This window comes from Mobula birostris, chromosome 10 (assembly GCF_030028105.1).
Source record: "Mobula birostris isolate sMobBir1 chromosome 10, sMobBir1.hap1, whole genome shotgun sequence".
In the NCBI taxonomy this organism is placed as follows: Eukaryota; Metazoa; Chordata; class Chondrichthyes; order Myliobatiformes; family Myliobatidae; genus Mobula; species Mobula birostris.
Window position 1 is genome coordinate 19,226,325 of NC_092379.1, and position 23,477 is coordinate 19,249,801.

General features: G+C 45.3%; 1 long non-coding RNA gene across 1 annotated transcript in view; it reads left to right on the plus strand.

Moving 5' to 3' along the window:
* Window positions 1–7,161: 7,161 nt before the first annotated feature.
* LOC140203884 (uncharacterized) overlaps window positions 7,162–23,477 on the plus strand; it is a 117,652-nt gene continuing 101,336 nt past the window's right edge. The window contains exon 1 of the long non-coding RNA XR_011887410.1: window positions 7,162–7,280. This is a non-coding gene — a long non-coding RNA (uncharacterized lncRNA). The remainder of the gene's footprint in view (window positions 7,281–23,477) is intronic.

Genomic DNA, 23,477 nt, shown 5'->3' on the forward strand with positions numbered 1-23,477 from the left:
CCACCATGGGAAACAACTTTGCCACATCCACTCTGTCCATGCCTTTTAACATTGGAAATGTTTCTATGAAGTCCCCCCTCATTCTTCTAAACTCCAAGGAGTACAGTCCAAGAGTGATCAAACGTTCCTCGTTTGTTGACCCTCTCATTCCCGGAATCATTCTAGTGAATATTCTCTGAACCCTCTCCTCAGCACATCCTTTCTTAAATATGGAGCCCAAAACTGCCCACAGTACTCCAAGTGAGGTCTTACCAGTGCCTTATAGAGCCTCAACATCACATCCCTGCTCCTATACTCTGTTCCTCTAGAAATGAATGCCAACATTGCATTCGCCTTCTTCACCACCGACTCAACCTGGAGGTTAACCTTAAGGGTATCCTGCATGAGTACTCCCAAGGCCCATTGCATCTCAGAACTTTGAATTCTCTCCCCATTTATGCCAAAGTGCATAACCATACACTTTCCAACATTATATTTCATTTGCTACTTCTTTGCCCATTCTCCCAATCTATCAAAGTCTCTCTGCAGACTCTATGTTTCCTCAGCACTACCGGCCCCTCCACCTGTCTTTGTATCATCAGCAAACTTAGCCACAAAGCCATCTATTCCATAATCCAAACCGTAAGAAGCGGCCCCAACCATGGAAACCATGCTGAGTATGGCCTATTTTGTCATGTGACCCCAAGTACCCTGAGATCTCATCTGCGATAATCAAATCCAACATCTTCCCGACCACTGAGGTCAAACTAACTGGCCTATAATTTCCATTCTTCTGCCTCTCTCCCTTCTTGAATAGTGCAGTGACATATGCGACATATGCAATTTTTCAGTCTTCCATTCCAGACTCTCGTGATTCTTGAAAGGTCATTGCTAATGCCACTACAAACTCTTCAGCCACCTTTTTCTGAAACCTGGGGTGTACACCATCTGGTCCTGGTGACTTATCTACCTTCAGACCTTTCAGTTTCTCAAGCATCTTCTCTCTAGTATTGATAGCTTCAAACACTTCATGACCCCGGATTCATGGAACTGCTAGTGTCTTCATCAGTGAAGATTGACGCAAAGTATTTGTTCAGTTCATCTGCTATTTCCTTATCTCCATTACTACCTTGCCAGCATCTTTTTCCAGCGGTTCAATATACACTCTTGCCTCTCTTTTACATTTTATGTATCTGATGAAACTTTTTATATCCTCTTTAATATTATTGGCTAGCTTACTTTTGTATTCATCTTAACCATCTTTCTGACATGTCTAGTTGCCCTCTATTGATTTGTAAAACCTTCCCAATCCTCGAACTTCTCACCAATTTTTGCTCAATTATATGCTCTCTCTTTGGCTTTTATTTTGGCTTTGACTTCACTTGTTCGCCATGGTTGCATCATCTTGCCTTTAGAATACTTCTTCCTCTTCGGGATGTATATATCCTGTGCCTTCTGAATTGCTCCCAGAAATTCCAGCTGTTGCTGCTCTGTCGTAATCCCTACCAGTGTTCTTTTCCAATCAATTCTGGCAATCAACTCCTCTATCATGCCACTGTAATTTCCTTTACTCCACTGTAATACTGATACATCTGACTTTACCTTCTCCTTCTCAAATTTCAGGTTGAATTTGATCATATTATGATCGTTTTCCCTAAAGGGTTCTTCTATCTTCAGCTCTCTGATCAATCCAGTTCATTGCACAACAGCCAGCCTGCCCTCAATGATATTGGACCTCCTCGGGTTCAGGTGTAACCTGTCCCTTTTGTAGAGGTCATACCTTCACCAGAAGAGATCCCAATGACCCATAAATCTGAACCCTTGCCCCCTGCATCAGTTCAGGACCTCCACAGAACCTCCTCACCTTGTCTACCCATGTCATTGATGCCAATATGTACCAAGATTGTAACTAGAGTCCTTGATGATGATGGTTTGGACTCAGATGCTGGGATATGCGAAGCAAAGTTCGAGACACGGTATCAAACTAGATCTGAGCACAGAACAAATGCTGGACGATATCACAAGTAGGGTTATGATTGAGCACCAAATCTCTGTTCAGCTGTTCCTTAAATACTCAATGCTTGGCACCCAAACCATGATTACCAATTAGCAGGACTATCTTGATCCCTGAAAGAGGCCAAGTCAGCTACTCGTACTCTGCAGAGTTAGATCATCTAAATCCCGGAAACTGGTGTGGATGGGAGCTTTTTATAATAGGAACCCCTGGCTGATTCCTCAATTCATGTGGGTACTTGCAGCTCGGAGAAGCGGGGATGATAATCATGGATGAGGGCCGGTTCTAAAATCAGGCACTCAGTAACTGGGTGGTGGCGGGGCTGATGGTGGTGGTGCTCAGGGGCTGATGCAGACAGGCTTTAATTTAAAGGTGTGGAAGGTGGGATTGATCTTTAGGGTCTCAGGGAGCTGCAAGGTATAAGCCACTGGGTTTACTTTCCTCAGGACTTTGAAGGTTCCCATGATCTTGGGTGGCACCCAGATTCCACCCCACCCAGAGATGCAAATCATGAGAGGACAGCCAGTCCCGGTGCTCAGGCTGTAAAGTGGGTCCTTATCTTATCTTTTGTTTCACCTTGGTTTCCACCCTCGGGGTAGAGGCCAGCAAAATTTCTCTTGCGCTATTCCATTTCTGTTTGCAGCATTGGATGAAATCTTCAGCTGCAGAGATCCCAACCTCGGCCTACTGTTCCAGAAAAAGAGGCGGAGGATAGCCAGACTGATATCCCATGTGCTGAATGCTGTAAGGTGTTCTGAGTGACCTCTGCCCACATCAATGGTCACAACACTCATCAGGTCTTTCCGAGGCCAGGCATCTTGGGTCAGTTCTTGTTTGGTCAGCTCGGTCTGACCATTGGATTGGAGTGAAACCCAGAGGAAAGGCTTACTGTTGCCCCTATCAGTTTACAGAATGCCCTCCAGAGATTTGATGTGAATTGTGGACCACGATCCAAGACAATGTCCACCGGGAATCTGTAGATCCTGAAGACTTGGTCCAGGACAATTTCATCCATCTCCACTGCAGATGGTAGCTTCTCCAAAGTAATGGACTTGCAGGCTTTCGAGAACCAATTGACAATTACGATGATGACTGACTTCCCCCTGGATGGTGGGAGACCCATGACAAGGTCCATGGAGATGTGTGTCCAGTGTCTTTCTGGAACAGGTAGTGGGTGGAGGAGCCCTTGATGTGTGGGTCTGCTCAATGAATATCCCCATTGGAGTACCTGGGACCAGACAGAATGTGGGACAAACAGCTGACCCAGAAGGTCATTCTCAGAAATTCCCCCCTGTGCTTTGGCCTATTGAACAAGAGTGTTGATTCCCCAATGAATTGGTTCTGCTACTCTGGCTTGTGGTAAAATGGTGGTAGGCTGCTCCTCTCGTTTGGTTCATCAAAATGACAGGACTGGGCATCTGGCTTCTGGTTCTTTGACTCTGGTCGATTGGTCAGGATGAATTCAAAGCAGTTAAAGAACAAACACCACCTGGCCTGCCTCGAATTCAACCTCTTGTCCTCCTGAATATAAGCCAGGTTTTTGTGGTCAGTCCAATTGATAAAAAGGTTCATGGTCCCCTTGAGCCAGTGACTCTATTCCTCCAAAGCTAACTTAACTGCAAGGAGCTCCTGATTCCCATTGTCATAGTTCCTCTCTGCCGGAGACAGCCACCCAGAGAAGAGTACACATGGTGCAGTTGACCATCCAAAGGTGATCGTTAAGACAAGATGGCACGCACTCCGATGTCTGAGGTGTCCACCTCCAAGATGACAGCAATGTCCGGGTTAGGAGACACCAAGGTGGAAGCTGTTGTGTGCCACTGTTTGAGCTCATCAAAACCAGCCTCTGCCTCAGCAGTCCTGACTTAAGGGTCTGTGGAATTTTTAATTAGTGACATCATCAGAGCTGCCACTGAGCTGAAGTTCCTGATGAACTTCCAGTAGAAGTTTGCAAACCCCAGGAATCTTTGGACATGTTTGATTCTAGATGGTGGTTGCCAGTCTCTGACAGCCTGAGTCTTGGTAGGGTCCATCTTGAGATTGCCATTGGAGATGATGAGCCCCAGAAATGAAACAGTCATCATGTGCAACTTGGATTCTCCAACTTGAAGACTCTTTAACATCCCTGACATGGACAAAATTCTCCTCCATGAACTTCGTGAAGATAAGGATATCATACGAGTAGACGACAGCATACTTATGTAGGGTATCATGGAGCATGTTGTTTATAAAGGCCTGGAAAATAGCTGGAGCATTCACAAGGCTGAAGGGCATAACCAGGTACTCGTAGTGCCCCATCAGTGTATTGAATGCAGTCCTCCACTCATCGCATCACTTATATGGACCAGACTGTATGTGATCCGTAGGTCTAGTTTAGAGAATACTCTTGTTCCTTGGAGCATCTCGAAAGCTATATTAATGAGTGGTAGGGCTTAACGAATTTTGGCCATTCGGAAATTTAATCCCCTATAATCAATGCACAGCTGCAGGGTCCTATCCTTCTTTTGTATGAAGAAACCTGCGCTGGGGGTTGAAGTGAGGTGGAGGGCAGAATGAAGCCTTTGGTAAGAGCCTCCTCAACATACTGTTCCATTATGCTTTGCTCTGGGCCCGAGAACGCATACAATCAACCCCACGGGGGACAAGTACCGGACAACAGATCTATCAGATAGTCGTATGGTCAGTGCACTGGAAGAGTTGAGGCCTTTTCCTTGCTTAAGACCTCCTTGAAGTTCTTGTAGACTGAAGGAGTTTCAACCTGTTTGTGTGTTCCTATCTCCTCCGGATCTTCCTTCGAGGATGACCGCTGAAGCTTATTTGGGGGCAGGAGTGATTCCGAAGACCTCAGAGTGCACTCTCTCAGCTCACAAAGCTCACTCATGGAAGTGGGGCAAATCAGAGTCCAAATCCTTGTCTGCATTCTCAGATGATGACAGCGAGGCATTATAGAGAGTTATTTCCCCCTGGAAATAGGCTTCAAGGTTCGGTGTAGAGGAGTCTTTTCCCTTCCTTGAGAACTGACAGCTGGATTCCTTAAGCTTGGCTAGCTTACTTTCGTATTCCATCTTCTGCTTCTCTTTTTAATTGCCTTCCGGTGGTTTTTAAAATCTTCCCATTCTAACTTCCCCCTGATTTTTGCTCTATTATATTAACTTCCTTCCACAGATATTGGGTTCAGAAGTCCATAGTTCCCAGCATTTTATTTTTAGCTTTAAGTTCCTCAGGGTCAATATCGCAAATGACCTGACTTGGTCCAACCAAGCAGAGTTCACTGCCAAGAAGGCCCACCAGTGCCTTTACTTCCTGAGAAAACTAAAGAAATTTGGCCTGGCCCCTAAAACCCTCACTAATTTTTATAGATGCACCATAGAAAGCATTCTTCTAGGGTGCATCACAACCTGGCATGGAAGTTGTCCTGTCCAAGACCGAAAGAAGCTGCGGAAGATCGTGAACATGGCGCAGCACATCACACAAACCAATCTTCCGTCCTTGGACTCACTTTACACCGCACGCTGTTGGAGCAGTGCTGCCAGAATAATCAAGGACACGACCCACCCAGCCAACACACTTTTTGTCCCTCTTCCCTCCGGGAGAAGGCTCAGGAGCTTGAAGACTCGTACGGCCAGATTTGGGAACAGCTTCTTTCCAACTGTGATAAGACTGCTGAATGGATCCTGACCCAGATCTGGACCGTACCCTCCAAATATCCAGACCTGCATTTCAGTTTTTTTGCACTACCTTACTTTCCATTGTTCTATTTTCTATTTATGATTTATAATTTAAATTTTTATATTTACTCATTTTTACTATTTTAAATACTTTTAATATTTAATATTTGTAATCCAGGGAACGGGAAGCACAGAATCAAATATCGCTGTGATGATTGTACATTCTAGTATCAATTGTTTGGCGACAATAAAGTATAAAGTATTTGCAGCCCTTCTTAAATTAAGGGGCAAAATTATCCGTACATATCACGTCTGTCCCAGAAAGCATGTGAAAGGTCCAGAGAACTGAATTCCTGCACCCTGTGCAAGGTTTCAGCAATGTACGATATGTTCAATTTTTAGCTCACCAGGACATAGCTCTGGGAATAATCCAAAGATTACCACTTAAATTATAGCCCTATAACTCCTGCCCTCAAACTTCTGCCCTGAAACTCGACCCCTGAAACTCCTGCCTTGAAACTCGACCCCTGAAACTTCTACCCTGAATCTCATGCCCTGAAACCCCTGTCATGAAACTCCTGCCCTGAAACTCGACCCGTGAAACATTTTAACTCTTTTCTAACTCCCTTTATTCACTCCGCAGCAGCACATCCATTTTTCTGCCTATTGTCATTTGAACCAATGTGTGCAACCACTTCTGTCTGCTCACCCTCCTCGCTGAGAATGTTCTGCAATCGCTCAGAGTCATCCTCATCTGAATTATACTCTATTTGTAATTCCTCAGCCCACCTACCCAGCTGATCAAGATCCTACTGTAATAGTTGCTAATCTTCTTCCCTCCCTACAATACCATCTATTTTAGTGTCACCTGTCATCTAATACTCGGGAACATGGGATTGATTCCCATCAATGAGAGGACTCCTTCATCCAGGTATCAGCAGTCATTTGGATAAATCCCCAGGATAAGATTCAAAGGAACAATTCTCAGTCCGTCTCTGTAGGAATACCCCCTAATTCTGTGTTGTGTGAAAATATAATTGGATCAGTTTTTGGAGACTCACACATTCACATAATGGAGGAGATTTCTCGTGCCAAAATACAGGTTGCAGAGCAAGAAGTGAAGTTCTTTGCCACGATATGGACATTTGTCCACTTGCCTGGCCTTAGAGATGGCAGAGACTCCTTCCTTTCCCCTTCTCTCCCTCTTACTCTGTGATCTCTCCCTCCTTGCCCTTCCTTGCTTAGCTCTCTCTCTACCTGTCCTTTCTCTCCTTCCAGCTTCCCTGTGCTCATTTTGGACTGTTAGAATTACAATTTGCTGTTTCATTTCTCCCCCCGCCCCACCCCAAAGTTCATGGAGTCAGAAGCTGGCTCTGACAAGCTGCCTGCACTTTGTGCAAACAGACTGTCGGAGCCATTAGCTGAGAGAGAGAGAGAGAGAGAGAGAGAGAGAGTAGCAGAGACACAAACAGGAAGCAGAAGGCAAAGCTGTTACTGTGAGCAATGGAGGATGTAAAATATACTGGAGGACTGGCAGCATGTGCTCATGGAGGGAAAGGAGAGGCCAGGCCTGTGTCAGGAATCGACACTTCTGGAAGGGAGCAGACTTCAGTGGCAAGGTAAGGTCCTCAGTTGTTGCACATCCTGGATTTGCAGATGGCTGAAATGTCAATGAAATTAATTCACTATTTTACTGTTTATTATTTAACATAGTTATGTTGTGATATTGTATTGAGTTGTTTCCATGGAAATTCCATTGATAATTGTTTCTAATTGTATAAAACTGCATGTGATAGAATTCCCCCAGATATGGCATTGGGAATGACTCTGTCAATAATTGTGTTGGTCAGTGCTGCTTACACATGCACTCCAGGTTATGGGCACAGGCGATCGCCTCCAATACGTGATTTTGGGTGCAGTCTTTAAAATCTGATCTGTATATATTTTCCCATATGACTGAACGTGGTGCATTCCCTGAGGTGTGGAGTTGGGAATCTGATTCTTGGATTCTTCCAAATAACGGATTTTAATTTTTTTTTCACACATGGGAATCACAACCTTTCCGAAGATCAATCACAATTGATTCAATTCAATTTACCACTATTTCTGGTCCTGTGAAGGGGTATTTTTCCCATTGTCTGGTCTTTCATAGTTTTCCCCAAAGTCTATTTCTAGGGCATATTCCTTCAATATCTGGTCCTGTGTTCCTTGGACTTACTCTGCTCAAATCAGCTGCTGGTGTCCGTTGTATTCTATTCTATTCTTGGTTTGCATTAATCTAGTACCTGTTTATGTTTTCTACTGGTGTGTTTTACCACAGTATCTGGTGTATTTTCCTGCATTGGAATATTTTCTCAAAATGATCTCTTGCTGACATCACCTTAAAACATTTACATGGTCGATATCCAGTTCTGTGTCACCTGTACTTGTACCAACACCTCCACACTCTCTGATGGGGGATGCTGCAGGATGCATAAAGTTTCCTTCAGCTAAACACTGGGAAGACCAAAAGGTTTGGTCCCCACAGTGATTTCTGTTCCAGGGCATTGATGCTGTTAAGTGCCTTTTCAGTGACCTGAGAACAAAAATTGAGAGTGAATTTGCTCACTTTACACCGCACACTGTCGGAGCAGTGCTGCCAGGATAATCAAGGACACGACCCACCCAGCCAACACACTTTTCGTCCCTCTTCCCTCCGGGAGAAGGCTCAGGAGCTTGAAGACTCGTACGGCCAGATTTGGGAACAACTGTGATAAGACTGCTGAACGGATCCTGACCCAGATCTGGCCGTACCCTCCAAATATCCGGACCTGCCTCTCGTTTTTTTTGCACGACCTTACTTTCCATTTTTCTATTTTCTATTTATGATTTATAATTTAAATTTTTAATATTTACTAATTTTTAATATTTTTAATATTTAAAATCCAGGGAGTGGTAAGTGCAGAATCAAATATCGCTGTGATGATTGTATGTTCTAGTACCAATTGTTTGGCGACGATAAAGTATAAAGTATAAGTAGTACAGAGGGACAGAGGTGCTGCCTTTCAGCTGAGACATTGAAGGGAGATTGTGTGTGCAATGGAGAAGCTCCTGTACCCACAGCTTTATGGGACGTGGAGTGTGGAGATTAGGATAATGTGTTGAAATTTGGGATTGGGACACTCATTGTGAAACATTCCATCAATATCTGGCTCTGGGATGCTCTGAGAAACTCTTCCAATGAGCCTCTGTGTTTTCCTGAATATCTTTCTCGGGGTGCAGCACCCCAGTATTCCCACTGTGGGAAATCCATTATGAACATGAGCAGTACGTGTTGGACTATACTCTTATAAAACAGGCTGGAAATCTCTCCGATATTTGTCCCGGGATGCATTACCCACTTGTTGTACTTGGAGGCAGGTGAAGTCACTGCAGTGATGAAGGAACTAAGGTGGGCTGAATGGCTTCCCTCAGTTTTATCAAATCCAGTCACTTAATTTTCTCATTTTCTTTGTTTTCAATTAATACAATTTCAAATCATGACATAAACTCCAATGGAAAATGGAAAGAAAAGCTATAGGCAATGTTTTCCACAACTTTTAATTTATAAAATTTGGCAGAGCAAGATACGAAATGCACCCTCCACCACACTCCCCATCCCCATGTCACCTTCAAGCTCCATAACAATCATACCCACTTCCTCACCTCCCTCTTCTCCTTCACTGACCACACCCCCATTCCCCTGTTCCCCATTCCCAAGCCTTAACCCTGCCTTCCTCTCCCCTCCTGTATACCCCCTCCAGTGTCACATATCCTGCCATTTTCCCAATGTATCATCCATTGCTGTCCCTCCGCCCACTGAACCGGCTCTGTGCCCCCATTTCCCATCTGTCATCCCCGGTACATTTAGAGGTTTATTTTCTGAAATGAGCAGTTGCAGTGCAGTAGCCTCGGATTACCGAGTGAATGAGATGGAGACTCCATTTCCAAACATCGCAGCCACACGGGGATCTCTTGACTGAATGTGGGGCGTGCGTCTGCTGGTCACTGCTGAACCTGAAATATAGACAGGAGAGTATGATATTGTGTGTGACAAGGTGCAGCACAGACATTAACCTGTGAGGACAGGTGAACTAAATAACAGACGGTCTGTCCTCATTCAAGGAGATGGAGCCCCATGAAGAGGTGTCTGTCAGTATTCTCCGAGGTCACTCCAAAACAAAAATCTGAGTATCAGTTCAGAACTTTAGGGTGATCCATAGTTTGGCTAATGTTTTAGGTCCTGAGTAAGACCATAAAATAAGATATAGGGGCAGAATTAGGCCATTTGGCCCATTAAGTCTGTTCCAGTATTTCATCGTGGCTGATCCAATTTCCCTCTCAGCCCCAATCATGTGCCTTTTCCCAGTATCCCTTCATGCCCTGACTAATCAAGAATCTTCCATCCTCTTCCTTAAATGTACCCAATGACTTGGGCACTACAGTTGCCTGTGGCAACAAAGTACACAGATTCTCCACTCTCTGGCTGAAGAAATCCCTGCTCATCTCTGTTCTAAATGGACGACCCTCTATTCTGAGGCTGTGTGCTCTGGTCTTAGACTCCCCCACCAGAGGAAACATAGGAAACATCCTCTCCATATCCATTCTATCGATGCCTTTTATCATTTGGTAGGTTTCAATGAGATCCCTACCTCATTCTTCTGAATTACAGTGAATACAGGCCCACAGCCACTAAACACTTCTCATATGATAAGCCTTTCAATCCCGGAAACATTTTTGTGAGCCTCCTTTGAAACTTCTTCAATATCAGCACATCCTTTCTCAGACAAGGTGCCCAGAACTGCTCACCATACTCCAAATGAGGCCTCACCAGTGCCTTGTAAATCCCCAACATTACCCAACATTTTATATTTTTGTGTCAGTCTTCATGGTGGAGTACACATCAAACATCCCAAAGAGAGATGTTATGGTGCAATAGGAGGTATAGACCTCAACACAATAGCTATCACTAATGAGGTAGTGCTGAGTAAACTTGTGGGCCTGAAGATCCCTGATGGAATGCATCCCAGGGTACTGAAAAATATGGCAGAAGTTATAGTAGAGGCTTTGGTGATGACTTACCAAAATTATGTGGACTCTGAGCAGGTCCCCACGGATTGGAAGATGGCAAATGTCATGCTACACTTCAAAAAAAGATGTAGGCAAAAGACAGCTAACTATAGGCCAGTTAGTTTAACATCTGTAGCTGGGAAAATGCTTAAAGCTATCATTAAAGAAGAAATAGTGAGGTTTCTTGAAAGAAGTGGATCCATCAGGCAGACACAGCATGGATTCAGCAAAGGCAGGTCCTGTTTGACAAATTTAATGGAGCTTTTTGAGGATATAACGAGTGCAGTGGATGGGGGGAACAGATGAAATTTATTTACTTGGATTTTCAGAAGTGCCACAAAACAGACTTATCCATAAGATAAGGATGCACAGAGTTGGGGGTGATGTATCAGCATGGATAGAGGATTGTTTAACTAATAGAAAGCAGAAAGTTGGGATACGTGGGTGTTACTCTGGTTGGCAGTCAGTGGTGAGCGGTGTGCCGCATGGGTCGGTGTTGGGCCTGCAACTGTTCACGATATACATTAACGATCTGGAAGAGGGGAGTGAATGTAGTGTATCTAATTTTGCTGATGATACTAAATTGACTGGAAAAACAAATTGTGCAGAAGATACGGAGAGTCTGCAGAGAGATATAGATAGATTCAGTGAGTGGGCAAAGGTCCAGCAGATGGAATTCAATGTTGGTAAATATGAGCTCATTCACTGTGCAGGGGGACTTGGGAGTGCTTGTGTGTGAATCACAAAAGATTAGTTTGCAGGTGCAGCAGGCTATCACAAAGGCAAATGGAATGTTGGCCTACATTGCTTGAGGGATTAAATTTGAGAGCAGAGAGGTTATGCTGCAACTGTACAGGGTACTGGTGAGACTGCACCTGGAGTTTAGTTATGGTCTCCTTACTTGAAGGAGGATATGCTGACTTTGAAGGTGGTGCAGTGAAGGTTCACCAGGTTGATTCCAGAGATAAGGGGGTTAGACTATGTGGAGAGATTGAATCGCCAGAGACTGTACTCATTGGAATTCAGAAGACTGAGAGGAGATCTTATATAAATTTATAACATTATGAGAGGGATAGATAAGATAGAGGCAGGAAAGTTGTTTCTGCTGGTAGGTGAGACTAGAACAAGGGGATATGGCCTCAAGATTCGGGGAAGTAGATATAAGATGGAGATGAGGAGGAACTGCTTTTCCCAGAGAGTGGTGAATCTGTGGAATTCTCTGCCTGATGAAGCAATGGAGGCTACCTCAGTAAATATATTTAAGACAAGGTTGGATCAATTTTTTGATTGAATTTTTTGAGGATGTGTCTAAACGTATTAATGAAGGTAGAGCAGTGGATGTCGTGTATATGGATTTCAGCAAGGGGTTTGGTAAGTTACCCCATGCAAGGCTTATTGAGAAAGTAAGGAGGAATGGGATCCAAGGGGACATTGCTCTGTGGATCCAGAACTGGCTTGCCAACAGAAGGCAAAGTATGGTTGTAGACGGGTCATATTTTGCATGGAGGTTGGTGACCAGTGGTATGCCTCAGGGATCTGTTCTGGGACCCCTACTCTTCATGATTTTTATAAATGACCTGGAAGAGGAAGTGGAGGGATGGGTTAGTAAATTTGCTGATGATACAAAAGTTGGGGGTGTTATGGATAGTTTGGAGGGCTGTCGGAGGTTACAGTGGGACATAGGTAGGATGCAAAACTGGGCTGAGAAGTGGCAGATGGAGTTCAACCCAGGTAAGTGTGAAGTGGTTCATTTTGATAGGTCAAATATAATGGCAGAATATAGTATTAATGGTAAGACTCTCAGCAGTGTGGAGGATCAGAGAGATTTTGGGGTCCGAGTCCATAGGACACTCAAAGCTGCTACACAGTTTAACTCTGTGGTTAAGAAGGCATATGGTGCATTGGCCTTCATCAATCATGGGATTGAATTTAGGAGTTGAGAGCTAATGTTGCAGCTATATGGGACCCTGGTCAGACCCCACTTGGAGCACTGTGCTCAGTTCTGGTTGCCTCACTACAGGAAGGATATGGAAACCATAGAAAGGGTGCAGAGGAGATTTACAAGGATGTTGCCTGGATTGGGGAGCATGCCTTATGAGAATAGGTTGAGTGAACTCGGCCTTTCTTCCTTGGAGCAACAGAGGACGAGAGGTGTCCTGTTAGAGGTGTATAAGATGATGAGAGGCATTGATCATGTGGATAGTCAGAGGCTTTTTCCCCAGGCTGAAATGGCTAGCACAAGAGGGCACAGTTTTAAGGTGCTTGGAAGTAGGTACAGAGGAAATGTCAGGGGTAAGTTTTTTATGCAGAGAGTTGTGAGTACGTGGAATGGGCTGCCTGTGACAGTGGTGGAGGCAGATACAATAGGGTCTTTTAAGAGACTCCTGCATAGGTACCTGGAGCTTAGAAAAATAGAGGGCTATGAGTAACCCTTGGTAATTTCTAAGGTAAGGACATGACCAGCACAGCTTTGTGGACTGAAGGGACTGTATTGTGCTGTAGGTTTTCTATGTTTCTATTTTTGCATAGATGGGATATTAAGGGTTTTAGGGAAAAGGCAGGTAGGTGGAGATGAGTCCATGTCCAGATCAACCATGATCTTATTGAATGGCGGAGCAGGCTTGACGGGCCTGATGGCCAACTCCTGCTCCTACTTCTTATGTTCTTATGTCCTCTCGAGATGAAGGCAAACTTCGCATTTGCCTTCCTTACCACCACTTCAACCTGCAAATGTACCTTAATGGAATCCTGCAGAAGCACTCCCAAGTTCCTTTGCATCTCAGATTTTTGAATTTTCTTTCCATTTAGAAAATAGTCTACACTTTTATTTCTCCTACCAAAGTGCATTACCATACAATTCTCAACACTTAGTTCTATCTGCCACTTCTTTGCCTATTCTCCAAATCTGTCTGTAGCCTCTCTGACTCCAACTCTACCAGCCCCTCCACCAATTTTTGTATCATCCACAAAGTTGGGCATAAAAGCCATCACTTCCTTTATCCAAATCATTGACATCTTACGGGAAAAGAAACAATTGCAACACAGACCTTACTGGAACACCACTATTCACCGGCAGCCAACCAATGAAAACTCCCTTTGTTCCTTCTCTTTGCCTCCTGCCAATCAGCCAATGGTCTATCCATGCTTGGAGCTTTTGCTGTAATAACCATGGGCTCTTAGGTAACACACAACAATACTGGAGAAGCTCAGCGGGCCAGGCAACATCTATGGAAAAGAGTAAATAGTAAACTTTTTGGGCTGAGACCCATCATCAGACTGATGAAGTGTCTTGGCCCCAAATATTGTTTGTTTACTCTTTTTCATAGATGCTGCCTGGCATCATCCTGCCTTTAGAATACTTCCTCTTTGGGATGTATCTGTCTTGTGCCTTCTATATTGTTCCCAAAAACTCCAGTCATTGCTGCTCTGCTGTCAGCCCTCTGAATGTCCCCTTTTCTCAAGAATCTTCTCCATAGTAATAGTATCTTCACACATTTCATGACCTCTGACACCTGGAGCTTGTACCAAACTGCTGGTGTCTTCCTCAGGGAAGACTGATGGAAAATATTCATTCAGTTCATCCGCCATTTCCTTGTCCCCCATTTCTACCTTCCCAGCATCGTTTTCCGGTGGTCCGATATCTACTCTCTCCTCTCTTTTACACTTCATGTTTCAGAAACACTTCTGATGTCCTCTTGGCAAGCTTACTTTTGTATTCCATCTTAATCTTCTTACTAACTTTTTTAGTTACCCTCTGTTGGTTTTTAAAAGCTTCCCAATCCCAATTTCAGGCTGAATTTGATCATATTGTGATCACTTACTCCGAAGGATTATTTTACCTTAAGCTCTCTAAGTAATTCCAGTTCATTGTACAACACCCAATCTAGAATAGCCAATCTGCCTGCAAGCCTATTGGACCTCCTCAGGTTCATGCGTAACTTGTCCCTTTTGTACAGGTTATACCTTCTCCAGAAGAGATCCAATGATCCATATATCTCAGCCTCTGCCCCCTGCACCAGTTCCTCAGCCAGGCATTCACCATCCAAATCATCTGATTCTGACCTTCATTGCCATGTGGCAAAGTCGGAAATCTAGAGATTACTACCCTGGAGGTCCTATTTCTCAGTTTCTACCTTGAATCCTAAAATCATTTCACCTTGTCATTGGTGCCAATATGTACCAAGACTGTGATGATAGTGATGATAGTCATGGATGAGGGCTGGATCTGAGATATATCTTTCAGGCACATAGCACCTTGCCTAGGTCCGAATCCTTCCCAGCCCATGAGATATTGCCGAGCACCCTGAACAGTATGCGAGTCCAAATATCTTTTACCATGAAGACCTGTTCCCCCTTCAATAAACCTGGGTGGCGGCAGGGCTGATGATGCTGGGGATAAGGGGTTGATGCAGACAGGTTTTAATTTACAGATGTTAGGGTGGGATTGACCTTTAGGGTCTTGGGGAGCTGCAAGGTATAAGGCACTGGATTTAGTTTCCTCAGGACTTCGATGGGTCCAGCAAACTTTCTAGATTTCACCCAGGGACGCAAATCATGAGTGGACAGCCAAACCTGTTGCCCAGGCTGTAAAGTGGGACCCCGTCTCCTTCTTCAGTTTACCTTGGTCTCCGCCCTCTGAGTAGAGGCCAGAAAAAATTTTCTTGCCCTAATCCATTTCTGCTTGCAGCATTGGCTGAAATCTTCGGCCAAAGGGACCTCAACCCTGTCCTCCTGTTCTGGAAAGAGAGGCGGAGGATAACGAAACTGGCACTCAAACTATGTGCCAAATGCTGTAAGGTGTTGTGGAACTCTGCCCACATCAAATAATCACACCACTCATCAGGTCTTTCTGAGACCAGGAATCTTAGGATACGTTCTAAATCTTGACTGGTCCACTCTGTCTAACCTTTGGCCCAGAGGAAAGGCTTGCTGTTGCCCCTATCAGTTTAAAGAATGCCCAGCAGAAAAGTGGGGTGTATTGTGGACCACAATCCTTGACAATGTCCACCAGGAATCTGTGGATCCTGAAGACCAGGACCAGGACAATTTGGGCCTTCTCAGCTGCAGATGGTAGCTTTTCCAAGGCAATGGACTTGCAGGCTTTTGAAAACCAATCGGCAATTACCATGATGACCAACTTCCCCTCAGATGGCAGGAGGCTCGCGACAAGGTCCAGGGGGATGTGTGCCCAAGACCTTTCTGGAAAAGGTAGAGGGTGGAGGAGCTCTTGAGGTTGGGTATGCGCCTTCTGGTTCTGGGCACAAACCTCAATTGCTTACTGTACTGCCAAACCTCTTTCATCATTCTGGGCCACCAATACCTCCTCTTGATAAACATGAGAGTCCTGCCAATCCCCGGCAGTGTGGTCATTCTTGACGAATGTCCCTACTGGATTACCTGGGACCAGAAGGAACTTGGGACAAACAGCTGACCCGGAGGGCCATTCTTAGAAATCCCCCCTTGTGCTTGGGCCTTGTGAACAAAAGCACTGATTCCCCGACATATTTCCACGACCACCCTTGCTTGGGGCAAAACGGTGTTCGGCTGCTCCTCTTGTTCCAACTCATCAAACTCATGGGACAGGGCATCTGGCTTCGGGTTCTTTGACCTCGGTCGATTGGTCGGGATGAATTCAAAGTGGTTAAAGAACAAAGACCACCTGGCCTGCCTGGAATTCAGCCTCTTGGCCTCCTGAATATAAGCCAGGTTCTTGTGGTCAGTCCAAATGATAAAAGGGTTCCTGGCTCTCTCGAAGCAGTGATGCCATTACTCCAAAACTAACTTAACTGGAAGGAGCTCCTGATTTCTGTTGTCATAGTTCCTCTCTGCCGGGGTAGCCGCCTAGGGAAGAATGCACATGGGTGCAGTTTACTGTTCGAAGGTGAGTGTTGAGACAAGATGGCACCCACTCCAATGTCTGAGGCGTTCACCTCCATGATGAAGGGTAAGGCCGGCTTAGGAGAAAACAAGATGGGAGCTGTTGTGAACTGATGTTTGAGCTCAACAAAAGCAGCCTCTGCATCAGTAGTCAGACGAAAGTGTCCATGGAATTCTTCATTAGTGACATCAGTGGAGCTGCCACTGAGCTGAAGTTTGCAAACCCCAGGAATCGTTGGACTTGATTGATGCTAGGTGATGGTGGCCAGTCTCTGCCTGGGTCTTGATAGAGTCCATCTTGAGATTGCCATTGGAGGTGACAAACCCCAAAAATGAAACAGTCGTCACGTGGAACTCAGACTTCTCCAACCTGACACAAAGTTCATGCTCTAGAAGACTCTTGAAAATGTCCTTGACATAAACAACGCTCTCCTCCATGGCTCTGAGAAGATTTAGATATCATCCAAGTCGACAAAGGCCTACTTATGGAGAGTATCTTGGAGCCTGCCATTTATAATGGCCTGGAAAATGGCTGGAGCATTCACAAGGCTGAAGGGCAGAACCAGATACTCGTCATGCCCCATCAGTGTATTGAATGCAGCCTGTCACTCATTGCCTTCCTCTACATGGAGCAGATCGTATGCATCTGTTGGTCTAGTTTTGTGAACATGCTCGCTCCTTGGAGCATCTTAAAGGCCATATTCATGAATGGTAGGGGGTAGTGATTTTTGGCTATCATGTGGTTTAATCAATGCATAGTTGCAGGCTCCCATCCTTCTTTTGTAAGAAGAAGAAACCTGCCCAGGCAGATAAGGTAGAGGGCTGAATGAAGCCCGTGGCAACAGCCTCCATAACATAGTCTTCCATTACACTTCTCTCTGGGCCTGACAGCACATACAATTGACCCTGCGTGGGACAAGTACTGTGCAGCAGGTCTATCGCACAGTCGTAGGGTCAGTGCAGGGGAAAACTGGAGGCCTTTCTCTGCCAAAGACCAGGTCCTTGTAGAATGAAAGGATCTCGACCTTTTTGGGTGTTACTATCTCCTCCCGACCTTCCTGCAAGAACAACTCCTCAGGCTTCTTAGGTAGCAGGGTAATTCAACCGACCTCAGAGTTCGCTCCCTCGGTTCACAAAGCTCCTTCATGGAAATGAGCCAAATCAGAGTCCAAATCCCCGCCTGAATCCTCAGGCGACGTCAGTGAGGCATTACAGAGGGTTCTTTCCCTCGTGGAAATAGGTTTCATGGTTCAGTGTAAAGCCGTCTTTTCCCTTCCTTGAGACCTAGTGGTGGCTGGATTCCTTAAGATTGTCTGTGAGCTCCACTGACTGTTTGGGATCTCTTTGGTCCTCTCCTGAACTAGAGATTCCCTCTCTCTAGTTCCTGTGTGATCCCGACTAGAGAGTGTCAGGACTCACTCAGTCCTATTGGCTGGAACCGGCTTGTCCATCCTTGAGGGCAGGACTAGGTGTCCAGAAGGTCTGAGGCTGCCCCATTACTGGTCGTTGGTCACAGGAGAGTCTGGGACTTGGAACACCATGCCACAAACAAACTATCTTACAATGACTGGACCAAGCAATGATTCTCTCTCCCTCCAGTTCATGGATGGGTTATTCTGGGACAGCCAAGATAACCGAGAATCAGGGGTATGAGTGGAGAGTCCATAATGTCTTCCACAAGAAGGGCCAGAGTTACTTCTACTTCCTGAGGAGAGTGAGATCCTTTGGAGGATGCAGGCCTTTCCTTCACATGTTCTACCAGTCTGTTGTTGCCAGCACAGTCTTCTGTGGGGTGGTGTTCTGGGGCAATGACATCAACACGGGTGATGATAACAGGCTAAATAAACTGATTGGGAAGGCTGGCTCTGTTATAGGAGTCAAACTGGATATACTGGAGTTTGTGGTCGAACGAAGGACCATACAGAGAATCCTGGCAATTCTGGACAATGTTTCTCACCCTCTGCATGCCACCTTGGCTGAACAGAGGAGCACTTTTAGTGATAGACTGAGACAAGTGTGCTGCTGTAAACAGAGCTACATGTGGTCATTCTTACCCTTCACCGTTGGGCTCTATAAAGAGTCAGCCTATTGCCAGGGAAGTGATGACCCCCTCCTGTTAGACTGTTGGAGGTAACTCATTTTTTATTCTTTCTATTTCTAGTATTTATATCTGTGCACTTGTAATGCTAATGTGACACTGTAATTTCCTTTGGGATCAATAAAGTATCTATGTATTTATCCTCATCTGCAAATCCACAGTCTGTTGCTGGATACATCTAGAACCTAGAGGGCAACCGTCCAAGATGGTTGCGGACATGGGTTGACTCAACTCTTGGAATAGTATGTCGAAACAATGGGCTGTTGTTAAATCCAGAAAATTACCTGCTGCCCCATAGAACACAAAAGCCCTCACCTGCCTTAAGTTGTTACCCTGGAAAACTCTGCCTTCAGCACGAACCCAGAATCAATGGGAAGGGAGCAGTGACTGCTGCCATCACAGTCCTCCCGATACTGGACGGTCTTAGCCTGGAACATTGGGCCCGCTGGTGACATATTTCCCTGCAGTTAAACCAGCGATCTTGATTCCAATGCTGGATCTCTCATCGACAGAGAGAAGCACAGTCGACCTGTGTGAGTTCAACTGGATCTTGAGCAGGCGACTGGCTGATTATGGTCCGAGGTTGGGAGTGGAACTGCGGTGTGTCGGGACCAGCTCTCTTCACTTTCCTGAAGTGGTCCCACTTTCGCTCTCCAAGACGATTATCGAGATGGGTGGACTGGTCAATCAGACCCTCTGAGTTCTTTGCTGGCTCTCCTAAGGCAAGCGAATCCTTCAATTTATTTTGGAATCCATGGTGTTATAGCATGGCCAAAACCTTCCAGTTCCAACGACTGTCCTGAGCCAAAGTCCAAAATTCAGTTGTATAGTCAGCCGCAGACTATACCACCTGTTGAATCTTCATCGGGCGGTCCGAGGCTTGCTGGCTCTGGTGAAGTAATTAAGCACCTTCCTCATGGCTGCCATGAATTACTTTGAATCCGAGCAGATTTCTGACCAATGTTCCCAGTGCGCAGTAGCCCAGGCCGGGGTCTTCCAGTCAGGAGAGAGATAATGAAGGCCACTTCTCCGTGCTCTGAAGGGAACGGGGATGGCTGTAGTTTAAATACTCATGAGTATTGTGTGAGGAAGCCGTGGCAAGAACCTGGGTACTATCGAATCTCTCCGAGGTTGGAAGAACCGACTGGCTCTCCTGAGTAACCTTGGCTTCCTACTTGTGAAAGTTGATGAACGGCTACCTGGAGGTTATGAATCTCCAGGACTTGTCTGGAAATCCTTTCAGTGTGGCTGACCAGAGTGGACGAAAGATTCTGATATCCCACTGGGTACATGTTGGCTTAATCGTACTGTGATGAGAGTCCTTGATGAGGACGGTTTGGACCCAGTTGCTGTGGTATGTGTAGCAAGGTTCAAGACACGGTATCAAACTAGATCTGAGCACGAAACAAACACTAGATGATATCACGAGTCAGTTTACGATTGAGCACTGAAGCTCCAACCCGTTGTTCCTTACAAACAAGAGAAAATCTGCAGATGCTGGAAATCCAAGCAACAGGCACAAAATTCTGGAGGAACTCAGCAGACCCCTCATCGTGATGAAGGGTCCTGACCTGAAACATTGACTATACTCCTTTCCATAGATGCTGCTTGGCCTGCTGAGTTCCTCCAGAATTTTGTGTGTGTTGCTTGATGATATCACAAATAGGCTTACGATTGAACACCAAACATCTGTTCAGCTGCTCATTATATCGTCAATCCTTGTCACCAAAACCAGGATTACCAATTAGTGGGACTATCCTGAACCTGAGCCAGCTATCCATTCTCCAGAGTGTTAGCACATTTAAATCCCAGAAGCTGGTGAGCTTGGGAGTGTCTCATAACAAAAACTTCTGGCTACGCACACTCACCCTTGAGAATGCCATGTTCATAATCTGAGACATCCCTGATCCTGGCAGCAAGGATGCAACATACCATCTGTGTGTCTCTATCGCACCCGTAGAAACTCATCTCTGTTCCTCTGACCAAGGAATCTCCTATCATAACTGCAGCCCTTTTCACCTCTCTGCTCTTCTGAGCCACATCACCAGACTCAATGCCAGAGGCCTGGTCACTTTGGCTCTCCCCCAGTAGGTCGTCCCCCTCAATACTATCTAAAGGTATACTTACTATTGAGGGGAACAGCCACAGGTGTTCTCTGCACTGGCTGTACATTTCCCCTCCTTCTCCTGACAGTCACCCAGTTACATGTCTCCTGCAATTTTCAGGTAATTACCTCCGTGTAGCTCCTGTCTGTCACCTCCTCATTCTCCTGTATGAGTCGAATGTCATTGAGCTGCAGCTCCAGTTCCTTAATACATTCTCTCAGTTGCTGCAACTTGGTGCACTTGGTGCAGGTGTGTTCACCTGGGAGACTGGAGTCTCCCAGACTTCCCACATCCCACACAGGCTGCAAAACCCTGTCCTTGGAGCCATTCTTACTAAACTACCATGCCCTAATCGATGAGGAATGAAAAAATGAGAATGGAAAGAGAGAAACTGTATGATCTTATGGAAGCTGGAGCAGGGACGAAATGGAGGAAATTCATGAGATATAATCTCCCACACACACAGCCTTGCTGATTAATCCTAACCTACCCCATTTTTTTGAAATTTCTCTTAATCCTCAGAACTCCTCCATTAAAACCATAAGGTATAGCCGTCGAATTATGCCATTTTAGCCCATCGAGTCTGCTTCACCTTTTCATCTTGGTTAATCCATTTTCCCTCCCAGCCCCAATCTCCTGCCTTCTCCCCATATCCCTTCAGGCCCTGACTAACCAAGATTCTATCAACCTTTGCCTTGAATATACCAAAAGACTTCGCCTCCGCAGCCACCTGTGGCAGTGAATTCCACACATTCACCACTCTCTGCTGATAGAAATTCGTCCTCATCTCCATTCTAAAAGGGTACCCTTCTATTCAGAGGCTGTATCCTCTGGTCTTAGTCTCTGCCACCATAGGAAACATCCTCTCCACATCCACTCCATCGAGTCTTTTCAACAATCGTCCTGTTTCAATGAGGTCACCTCTCATTCTTCTCAATTCCACTGGCCACAGGACTGAAGCCATCCATGGTCAACGACAAGCCTTTCAATCCCGGAATAATTTTCATGAATCTTCTTTGACCCTCTCCAATATCACCACGACTGTTCTTAGATAGGGGGCCTAAAATTGCTGACAATACCCCAAATTGGCCTCACCAGTGCTTTCTGAAGTCTCAACATTACATCTTTGCTTTTATAAGACCATAAGACATGGGAGCAGAATTAGGCCATTTGGTCCATTGAGTCTCCTCCGCCATTCAATCATGGCTGATCATTTTTTCCCTCCTGCCCAACACTAGTTCCCAGCCTTCTCCCTGTAACCTTCGATGCCATGGACAAGCAAAAACCTATCAATCTCTCTCTTAAATAGACCCAACAACCTGGCTTCCACAGGTGCATGTGGCAACAAATTCCACAAATTCACCACCCTTTGGTGAAAGAAATTTCTCTGCATCACTGTTTAGAAAGGGCGCCCCTCTATCCTGAGGCTGTGCCCTCTTGTCCTGGACTCTCCCACCATGGGAAACATCCTTTCCACATCTACTCTGTCTAGGCCTTTCAACATTCAAAAGGTTTTAATGAGATTCCCCCTCATCCTTCTGAACTCCAGTGACTACAGACCCAGAGCCATCAAATGTTCCTCGTATGATAACCCTTTCATTCCTGGAATCATCCTTGTGAACCTCCTCTGGACCCTCTCCAATGCCAGCACATCTTTTCTAAGATGAGGGGCCCAAAACTGTTCACACTACTCAAGGTGAGGCCTCACCAGTGCCTTATAAAGCCTCAGCATCACACACTGGCTCTTGTATCCGAGACATCTTGAAATGAATGCTAACATGGCATTTGCCTTCCTCACCATCATCTCAACCTGCATGTTAACCATCAGGGTGTTCTGCACAAAGACTCCCAAGTCCCTCTGCATCTAGTTTCCTGGATTTTCTCCCCATTGTGAAAATATTCCACACATTTATTTCTACTACCGAAGTGCATGACCATGCATTTCCAACATTGTATTTCATTTGCCACTTCCTTGCCCATTCTCCTAATCTGTCCAAGTCCAGCATCCCACCTGTTTCCTCAACACTACCTGCCCCTCCACCAAGCTTCATATCATTTGTAAACTTGGCAACAAATCCATCTATTCTATCATCTAAATCATTTATATACAGCATAAAAAGGAGTGTTCCCAACACGGACCCCTGCGGAACACCACTAGTCACTGGCAGCTAACCAGAAAAGGATCCGTTTCTTCCCACTCGCTGCCTCCCTATCTATCAGCCAATGCTCTAACCATGTTTGTAACTCTCCTGAAATACTATGGGCTCTTAACTTGGTAAGCAGCTTCATATGCGGCACCTTATCAAACTCCTTCTGAACGTCCAAATATACAACATTCATTGCATCATCCCCTTTATCTCTCCTACTCATAATCTGCTCAAAGAATTCCAACAGGTTTGTTGAGCAGGATCTTCCTGGAATGAAACCATGCTGACTTTGTACTATTTTGTCTGTGTCGCCAAGTACTCCATCACCTCATCCTTAACAATTGACTCTAACATCTTCCCAACCACTGAGGGATATAATTTCCTTTCTGTTGCCTTCCTGCTTTCTTAAAGAGTGGAGTGACATTTGCAGTTTTCCAGTCCTCTTGCACCATGCCAGAGTCCAATGATTTCTGAAAGATTATTTCTAATGCCACCACAATC